The 10,973-nt window shown below is 36.5% G+C and overlaps 1 pseudogene; it reads left to right on the top strand.

Annotated features, from left to right (window-relative positions):
• The first annotated feature begins 1,892 nt into the window (after positions 1-1,892).
• LOC129499972 (fructose-bisphosphate aldolase A-like) lies at positions 1,893-3,114 on the top strand (annotated as a pseudogene).
• The last annotated feature ends 7,859 nt before the right edge of the window (positions 3,115-10,973 follow it).

The raw sequence follows: 10,973 nt of genomic DNA, 5'->3' as shown, positions 1-10,973 counted from the left end.
TAAAAAAAGATGTCTCAGAACTCTATTTTGTTTGTCAAGAGTGGATGTGGTTTAAATGTTTCAAAACAGCTGTTTCCATCTTTAAAAGAGAGAGAGAGAGAGAAGCTTAATCATGGAGGCTTGATGCAACAGAATCACTCCTTGCCTCTTCCATGTTCACATGGACACCTGGGTACATTGGGATTGATGTTAGGACTAGGTTAAAAGTAACATATGTACAGGGACCGCTCTAACTTCCTGTTCACCACTACTAGGTTCCCTATGATGGATCTAGAAATTGACATTTTATGGAACCAGATTTATGGACACTTAGATAAGTCAGAAGATCTAGAAATATGCCTTGAATTTTCCAGGATTGCTGACCATTCTCTGTATGATATTGGATCATTCTTTGAACATCTTCTGTACCAAAATGACCATTTTCTATCCAACTGAATATCATATTTTAAATATAGTGAAAATAGTATCACAAAAGATATCTCATTTGCAAATATCTTCTATTCTGTAGTTTGCCTTTTAGTTTTTATTGTTTCCTTCACTGTGCAGAAGCTTTTTATCTTGATGAGGTCCCAATAATTTATTTTTGCTTTTGCTTCCCTTGCCTCAAGAGACATATGTAGTAAGACGTTGCTACAGCTATGTCAAAGAGGTCACTGCCTGTTTTTTTTTTTCTTCAGGATTCTGATGGCTTCCTGTCTCTCATTTAGATATTTCATCCATTTTGAATTTTTTTGTGTGTATGATTTAAGAAAGTGATCCAGTTTCATTATTTTACATGTTGCTGTCCAGTTTTCCCAACATTATTTGTTGAAGAGACTGTCTTTTTTCCATTGGATATCCTTTCCTAGTTTATTAAAGATCAATAGACCATATAGTTGTAGGTCCATTTCTGGGTTATCTAATCTGTTCCATTGATCTATGTGTCTGTTTTTGTGCCAGTACCACACTATCTTGATTACCACAGCTTTGTAATATAATTTGAAGTCTAGAATTGTAATGACCCCACCTTTGCTTCTCTTTTTCAAGATTGCTTTACCAATTTGAGGTCTTTTGTATTATCCAAAACATATCAAAAACTCATAAAACTCAACACCCAAAAAACAAATAACCCAGTTAAAAAATGGGCAGAAGATATGAATAGACATGTTTCCAAAGAAAACATACAGATGTCTAAAAGAAACTGACACATGAAAAGATTTCTCAGTATCACTCATCATCAGGGAAATACACATCAAAACTATAATGAAATATCACCTCACACCAATCTAAATGGCTAAAATTAACAACACAGGAAACAACAGGTGTTGGCAAGGATGTGGATAAAGGGGAACCCTCTTACACTGTTGGTGAGAATGCAAACCAGTGCAGCCACTCTGGAAAAAACATATGGTGATTCTTTGAAAAGTTAAAAATAGAACTACTCTATAATCCAGCAATTGCACTACAAGGTATTTACCCAAAGGGTACCAACTTGAAAGGATGCATGCACTTTGATGCTGATAGCATTATCAACAATAGCCAAAATATGAAAAGAGCCCAAACATTTATCAACTGATGAATGGATTAAAAAAAAAGATGGCATGTATATATAATGGAATATTACCTAGCCATAAAAACGAATGAAATCTTGCCATTTGCAATGACATGGAGAGAGCTAGAGAGTATTATGCTAAGCAAAATAAGTGAATTAGAGAAAGACAAATGCCATATGATTTCAGTCATGTGGAATTTATGAAATAAAACAAATGAACAAGGAGGTAGGAAGAGAGGTAAAGCAAGAAACACTCAACTATAAGGAATAAACCGATGGTTACTGGAGGGGAGCTGGGCAGGGGGGTGGGTTAAATAGAGGAGGGGCCCCACCCCCTGCACCACCGCCTGGGAGCCGAATAATGCCAATACCCAGCGCTGACCCCGAAGCAGAAGAGGAGCTTTCTGACAAGGCTCACGGCATCGTGGCCCCGGGCAGGGGCATCCTGGCTGCAGAGGAGTCTGCCGGGAGCATCGCCAGGCAGCTGCAGTCCGCGGGCACGGAGGACGTGGGGCGAACCTGCTGACCCCACCGCGTCAACCCCCGCCTCAGGGGTGGCCTCCTCCTCCACGAGACACTGCACCAGGAGACCCACGATGGGCGTCCCTCCCCCCAAGTCATCAAACCCAAAGTGGTGGTGCAGGCATCAAGGTGGACAAGGTGTGGGACCCCTGGCAGGAGCTGGCGGCGGGACCCCCCCCCCGTCCCCAAGGGCTGGGGTCTGTCTGAGCGCTGTGCCCAGCGCAGGAAGGACGGGGCTGACTGCCATGTGGCGCTGTGTGCTGGAAATTGGGGAATGCACCCCCTCAGCGCTTGCCATCCTGGAAGATGCCAACCTTCTGGCCCGTTAGCCAGCACCTGCTGGCAGAATGGCATCGTGCCCCTTGTGGAGCCTGAGATCCTCCCCGATGGGGACCACGACTTGAGGCGCTGTCAGTGCGGAACCGAGAAGGTGCTGGCCGCGTCTACAAGGAGTGACCGCCACATCTACCTGGAAGGCACTTTGCTGAAGCCCAACGCGGTAACCCCAGGCCACGCCTGCACCCTAAATATCCTCATGAGATTGCCATGGCAACTGTCACAGCACTGCGCGCACAGTGCCCCCAGCTGTTACTGGGATCACCTTCCTACCAGGGCCAGAGGGAGGAGGAGGCATCCATCAACCCCAGTGCCATCAGCAAGTGCCCCCCGCTGAAGCCCTGGGCCCTGACCTTCTCCTACGGTCGAGCCCTACAGGCTTCTGCCCTGAAGGCCCGGGGTGGAAAGGAGGAGAACCTTCAGGCTGCCCAGGAGGGGTAGATCAAGCGAGCCCTGGCCACCAGCCTCGCCTGTCAAGAAGAGTACACCCCAGTGGTCGGGCCGGGGCTGCAGCCCGCGAGTCCCTCTTCATCTCTAACCCTGCCTACCAAGGCTGCCCTCTCAACACTCCAGCCCCTGCCCCCTCCCACTCATTCTTGAAGAGAGAGCCTCACCTGGGGCTCCAGGCTGCCCTTTCCCATCACTTTGGCCTCCCACGTGACATTGGTGTGTGGTGGTGTCTGTATATGCTAACTCCGTTGCTCTTTACAGCCCACTGCCAATAAACAACTATTTAAGGGGGAAAAAATAAATAAATAAATAAATAAATAAATAAATAAATAAATAAATAGTGAAGGGTATTAAGATTGGCACTAGTTGTGAATAGTATGTAAGTGATTAATCACTAAATTCTACATCTGAAGTTTTATTGTTGTTGCTGTTGGTCTAAGGTCTAAAAAATTGCCGACTCCCAGAGTGAACTGTTGCCACTGGCCCACTACCCGAGTCCTGAGAGAACCCTAATAAACCACTAAATAAAGGATTGAGTTACCAAGATTACTCTCGCTTTTTAAGCCTCAAACTTCCAGTTATCAAGGTCTTTGCTTTTCACACTTTAATGTACATATAGATCATCTGTTATTAATATATAATTTCCAGTTTAGTTGACTGAGGTGGGAATAGTTCTGCGTTTCTAACAAGCTTCCAGATGATGGTCCTGCTGTTAGTCGATGGACCACAGTTCTAGTAGCCAGTGTCTAGAAAACATTTAGTAGGACCATTAGTGAAAGAACCATTTAAATCTTTCAAAAAACAACGAAGGAAAACCTAGGTACTAATATCCTCACAGTTTCTTAACTTTTTAAGTGAAAATGTATGCCATCACTAGTTTTTACAGACCAACATGTTAATCTAATATTTTGCATTAGATTGTACATTTTTTCCAGCTTTATTGCGATATACTTGACAAATAACATTTTGTAAATTTAATGTATAAAACGTGATTTGATGTACATTTATATTGTCAAATGATCACCATGGTAAGTCTAGTTAATATATTGCTAACATAGTTATCCTTTTTTTTTTTTTGGTAAAAACATTTAAGGTATCTTAGCAAATTCCAAATATACAGTAGAGTATTGATAACCATAGTTGACTAGAGTTGCCATGCTGTACTTAGGATACCCAGAACTTACTCATTTTATTACTAAAAGTATGTACCCTTTGACCAATATCTTTTCATTTTCCCAACCCCAAACCTCCATTAACTACCAATATACTCAGTTTCTATGAGTTCAACTTCTTTAGATTCCATACTGACATTTTTAGGTTGTTCCCATGTCTTGGCTATTGTGAATAATCCTGCCGGTAATCATGGGAGTGAAGATATCTTCAAGATCCTGTTTCATTTTCTTCAGAGATATCACCAGAAGTGGGATTGCTTCAGAGATATCACAGTTTTTTAAAGGGACTTCCACACTATTTTCTTTAGTGGCTAAATACAATTTACTTTTCTACTGCAGTGCACAAAAGTTTCCTTTTCTCCACATGTTATCTCTTATCTTTTTGGTAATAGCCATTCTAAGAGGTATGAGGTGCCCAGACCAATGCCAAAGAGCTTTCCACCATGTTTTCTTCTAGGATTTCAAGTTTTACATTTAAGCCTTTAATCCATTTTAAGCTATTTTATTAGTGGTGCAAGATAGGGGTACATTTTTTTAATGTAAACATGCAGTTTTTCTAGCAGAATTTATTAAAGAGACTATCCTTTTCCCATTGAGTATTCTTAGGTACCTTGTCAAATATTAGTTTACTATATATGTGTGGGTGTTTTTCTGCATTCTTAATTTGGTTTCATTGGAGTTTTTATAGGGATTGGATTAAATCTGTAGGTTGCTTTGGATAAAATGAATTTTAACAATATTAAGTCTGCTGCTCCATGAGCAGACCTGAAAGTTATCTTTCTACTTATTTGTGTCTTCTTGAATTTCCTTTTTAAATGTCTTAGAATTTTCAGTGTACAGGTCTTTTACTTCTTTAGGTAAATTTATTCCTAAATATTTTATCGTTTTTGATTCTATTGTAAATGGTATGCTTATTTTATTTTCGGATAGTTCACTATAAGTGTATAGAAACACAATTGACTTTTGTATGTTGATTCTGTATCCTGCCATTCACTGAATTTATTGATTAGTTTTCAATTTTTTTTTGCAGTGTCTTTAGGTTTCTATATGAGATGATGTCATCTCCAACAGAGATAATTTTACATCTTCCTTTCCAATTTGTAAGACATTTATGTCTTTTTCTTCCCTTGTGCTTCCAGGTGGAACCACCCTTGTGGTTCTAGGACTTCCAGTGAATAGCAGTGGTGAGAGTGAGTATGCTTCTCTTGTTTTTAGTCTTGAGGAAAAGCTTTCAGTTTTTCATCATTAAGTATGATAGCTGTGGGTTTATCACATAGGCATTTATTATGTGGAGGTGTATTCCTGCTATACCCAATTTATGGTGAGGTTCTATCATGAAAGGATGTTGAATTTTGTTAAATGCTTTTTCTACACCTATTAAGATTTTTCTTTCATTCATTTAATATATATATATATATATTCACATTGATTTATATGTTTATACACATATAAACATACACATCCATTTATATGTATATACACATTGATTTGTGTGTATTGAATCACTCTTTAGTTCCAGGGACAAATCACACTTTTCTTTTTTTTAAGATTTATTTATTTATTCATGAGAGACACAGAGAAAGAGAGGCAGAGACACAGGCAGAGGGAGAAGCAGGCTCCTCGCAGGGAACCTGATGTGGGACTCGATCCCAGGACCCCAGGATCACGCCCTGAGCCCAAGGCAGACGTTCAACCGCTGAGCCACCCAGGTGTCCAAGTCACACTTTTTCATGGCTTAAGATCATTTTAATTGAATGCAGGTGAATTTAATTGAATTCAGTTTGCTAGTATTTTGTTGAGAACTTTTACATCTATATTGTATTCATCAGAGATACTGGTCTATAATTTTATTTTTGTATAGTGTCCTAATTTGGTTTTGGTCTCAAATGAGATTTGAGTCTTCCCTGTTCTTTAGTATTTTGGAAAAGGTTGAAAAGGATTGGCATTTAGTCTTTAAAATGTTTGGTGGAATTCACCAGTGAAGCTGTCTGGTTCTGACCTTTTATTTGTTGGTAGGTATTTGATATTTGATTACTGATTCCATTTCCTTACTAGTAATTAGTCTATTCAGATTTTCTATTTCTTCGTGGTTCAGTCTTGGTATCTCATAGAAGATCATGGTAGAAGCATCATCATGCTTCCAGGAATTTAGCCATTTCTTCTAGGCTATCTAATTTGTTGGTGCATATTTTTCATGGTAATTTCTTATGACCCTTTGTATTTCTGTGGTATCATTTATAATGTCTCCTCTTTCATTTCTAATTTTATTTTAATCTTTTTTATGTCTTAGTAGGTCTAGCTAAAACTTTGTCAATGAAAAGAAAATCAAACTTAAGAACATTGCCAAAATAAAAGAAACTATATTAGTGCTATTAAAAGAATAACACTGTATTAAAAATGCAACTCTCAACAAGTAACATTTGCAACAAGCAATAAATGTTTCTATAACACATTAAGAAAGCATTTTAAGTATTCTTTAGGATTTTAGAAGTTATTTATATAGCAGAAAATATGCAAAAGTAAAATTTGAAGTGGTTTATAATCTTTTAATCTGTCAGAATATGTAAGCCATGCTTGCTTCTTTTTTGCACCTGAGTTCTTTGTGTGACACACAGAAAAAAAGTGACACTTGGGCTCCACATTTTACATAAGGATGTATTACTAACAAAATAGAAGAGATGCTAATTGCTTCAAGATGTTAATAAGAAGAATGTAAATGTTGATTGTTGATATAATTAATTGATGATAAATCTATTTACAATCAATTTAGGTTAGGTTCATTTACTCTTCTAGTCAATCAATTTTTTCACAGTGATGAAGGATATGCTTTATGCTAGCCATTGCATTATATGTATAGGGATAAATATAAATTAATGATTATTTATCCAAAGAACTAGATGATAAAATATAGACAGCAAACATATAATACAGTAATAATGGTAGTAGTAACTAACATTAAACCTGGGCTGCCGATAGAACATGTAGTAATGGTACCTATCAAAGTGCAGCATCAAGGAAGACTTCTCTGACTTGAAAATTATAGGATTTAATTCAAACAGTAAATAAAGATGAGGTACAGGAGAATGATGACTAGAGTATCTCAGGCTGAGCAAGTAGCATGTTTTATACATGCAGTAAAGTATGTGAGGATAGGGTAGTGCATTAAAGTGTAGGGTAGAGGAGCACTTTGATGAGTATGAAGCTGGAGACAGGCAGGGGCAATTTTAATGGTCTAAATGTCATCTTAAGAGTCTTAAGCTTTCTACTGAAAATAATCGAGAATGTCGGTGATGTGAGTGTGGATTGAGGGGTGTATGAGATTACCTATGGGGACATCAGGAAGCTCTGTAAGAAATTAAACAAATGATGGTTATAGACTGAACTAAAGCCATGCAGATTAAGAGCAATGCTGACTTTGAAAGTCAGTGAAATGACAGATTTTGAGGATTGAATGTGGAAAGGAAGGGAGAGGAAGTGTATAGGATTATTTTTGCCTGCAAATAGCAAAGAGATACAATTAACAGTTTCTAAAGGAAATGAAAATTTCTTTTCCTCATACAAGGTACCCTGGAATAAAGATCGGAGAACTCAACCATGCTGTTACAGTTCCATTTTCCTCTGCCTTTCTGCTTCACAATCCTTGATGTGTTTCCTTTTTGCACTTACATGTGGCCTCGTAGTCATGATGTACTACTATATTCTAAGCTACATATCACCTTTCAGGCAAGAGAAAGGGAGAAAGACAAATTCTTGTATATCTTATTGGTTAGAACTATGTCACAAATAAACAAATATTAAAAGGAGGGCTGGGAAATCAAGCATTTTTAAAGTTGATGTAGCCTTTAGAGACAGGTAAGAGAGAAGAGAATTGGGTAAGTGAGGGGATTCACCAACCTACAGTATCTCTCCCAGAGACGTACAAGAAAGTGGATAATCATTGATTGGAATCCTTGAATAGGTGAGAAGGGACATGTGAAAGACAGGCAGAATAATTAGTTTTAATATAATGTAGAATATGTCCTCCACTGACATAGATGATAGATATGTGTGTAGAAGATGGTAGATACGTGTGCAGACACAGTCTATACAATTAAGGAAACCTAACAATACACTAGAATATTTAACTACATTGATTATCTACAGTATTTTATTAACTATTAGTAGTATCAGTGACTTTAAAAAAATTAACTGCAGTGATTATCCCTAGTTCCATTTTTGTCTTTATCTCTTTCCCTATATATATATATATATATATATATATATATATATATATATTAAAGGTGCTGCTCTTAGCATAGTACGCTAATGTAATAGTTTTTCTTCACCTCATTACACATGTATAGATAATCCCTTCTAATATATAGCATTCAATTTACATAAAATCACCTGCATGCAAATTGTTGCATAAAGCATATAAAATGAATTTAGAGATCTGGGAAATTTTTGCATTATATAAAGAAAACAAAGTAACAAAAGAGTATACAAGCTGAAAACAATGTGAACCACTTTCCCTGGTGATGTGTACCATGGTGGCTCTGAGCACAATACACACAGTGGCTCCTCACGGGAATAAGGTACTTGCTTTTAATTTCAAGAATTTCTGTTTTCTTGATTCAGCTCAAGCCATTTGTAATATTTTTATTATTCTCTTTATTATTACATGATATTTAGAACTGGAAAGGAAAGTTTAGTAATCTGTTTAAACACATAAGAGAAACCATAGTAATGCTAAAAAGATGTTTGAGGTTAGCCATGAGTTATTCTAAAGATTTAGAACTCATGACAGTTTTTGTAATATAAAGGTGTGTAGTGATATTGCTAATGCAAATAGATTTAGGGAAGGCATATTTCCGAAGTGTGCAACTTTGGAATTTAGGAGATTCTATTTGGGAGCACAAAGAAATTTTGAAATTTCAAAAACCTGAAAATGAACTTGACATAATCTCTGCATAATGGATTTACCTAAGGTCATTAAAATTGAGGTCATTTTTATTGACCTTACATAAACAGATATCTTCAAAGAAGAAATAAAAAATACACTATTAGGAGTTGAGAGCATAATAAGAGGCAATAAATTGAAAACAGTATAAAGAAATTAAAGTTAATAAAATAATTATTATCCCATTTTTATATTATTGTTTTTAATATTCCTAGTCTTCCATATACTATGAGGAGTAAGTGGATATCACTCAATCTCCTTATAAATATTACACTTATCTTCATAAATCATAAGTTTTATTTGGTTAGAGTTTTGAAGCTGTTACAAAGTTCATGAGCAATTCCCATTTTACATCATTTATTCATTTAACAGAAGTTTTTTAGATCTGTTTTGGGTTAAGTTCTTGGAAAACAGACTCTGATATGGAGCTTTTTGTGCAGAACGTTTTTGAAGAGTTATCTCAGGTTCAGTATCTGTTGAGGAATGAAAGAAGTGAGATTGGCAGATGAAGAAGTTTGGCGGGGGTGCAGTTACGATAGGGTTGGCTGATCCCAAAGTTATGGACTGTGATAGCCTTGTAGTGTTGATCCGAATTGAGGTGAAAGAGTAGGATCTTTACATCCTCACCTTGACGAGTCATTGGTCTGGATGCACCAGGGAAGAAGCATGACCTTCGTAGACAAAGTGGCTCTTCAGCTGAGAGCTGGTTATGTTGAGGAAATCAGCTATGCTGCTAACACTCCTAGCATCAGGGGGATGAGGAACTCGTCCGGGATTCAGTTCTGGAATCTGGGGGCTACACCACAGTGTGTATTACAAGAACCATGTTTGTGACAGAAACACTTTTAGGTACTTGGGATAGTCCGTGTAAGCATAATAAGGGGCAATAAGAAAAGTATAAGAAAAGGGACATAGATTCTTGCCTTTAGATTGCATTCTTATACGCTTTTCACTTTCTTTAATATAGATTGCCCTAATTTGGTGCAGTCTATCTTGAATATTGTTTTGTGTATTAACATCACAGCTTGCTTCCTCAGTTAATTTATTATATTTGTAGAATATACTTCTTCTGTTCTTCTATTTTTATGTTCTGGGTTATTTTATTTGAGGCCAGCTTTTAGAAAAACAACATGATAAGATTTAATTTCAAGTGAGAATATTCTGTACAGGGTTACCTCATATTTTAACTTACATTTTTTGTTATGTGGGATCTTATTAAGCTTTATTTTCTGCTTTTTTTTCTTTTATTTCTTCCTGTTTTATATATTTACTTGTGTTTATTATCTGTAGGAGATAGAATTTCTGTAGTCCTAATAGAATAGTCCTAATTTTATTTGTGACTGTCATTGAGTTTATAAAATCCTTTTTAAATTTACATTTTTTAAAAGACAGATAAAATCTAATAGGTGATTGATGATAATCTCATGCCTTTATCTTTTCCCTCCCTCTTCTAGTCTTTGATAAATCAGTATCTCTTGATAAAGTTAGATTACTTTTGTACATTATTAAGAACAGATATCTGATTTTAAATATTTTGCTTAAGTTCCATTTTATAGTCATATTTATAATTATTTAAATAGTTTTATATATTTCCTACTTTTATGAGTACCCCCTATGTGCCAGGCATATGTCCATACTGAGGAAAAATAACTCCGCCAAAAGGACGCAGTGCTTACTATCATGGAATTTATAGTACAACTTATTTTATTACTTACTTATGATCTTCTTATATATTTAGTTTTGGCTTTCTTAATTTATAATTTTGACTTACTCTTGGAACAGATGAATATTGCTCTGAGTAGCTTTCTTAAGAATTTGAATTTTAGAAATTTTTATACTTCTGGGAATCTTTTCTTGCTTTATATGTCAGTGACAAACCAATATATCATAAAAATCTTGATTACCATGTTTTTGTCATAGTACTATGCAGACTTTCTTTTAATGTTTAGAGTTGCTGGGTAAGTGTCTCAGAATTGCTTGAATTTTGCTTCTTGGTTGGTGAACTATATTTATTCCTGCTGGG

Source organism: Nyctereutes procyonoides, unplaced genomic scaffold, assembly GCF_905146905.1.
Source record: "Nyctereutes procyonoides isolate TBG_1078 unplaced genomic scaffold, NYPRO_anot_genome, whole genome shotgun sequence".
Lineage (NCBI taxonomy): Eukaryota > Metazoa > Chordata > Mammalia > Carnivora > Canidae > Nyctereutes > Nyctereutes procyonoides.
The sequence above is the reverse complement of the archived record's forward strand: the minus strand, read 5'-3'. Positions and strand labels throughout refer to the sequence as shown.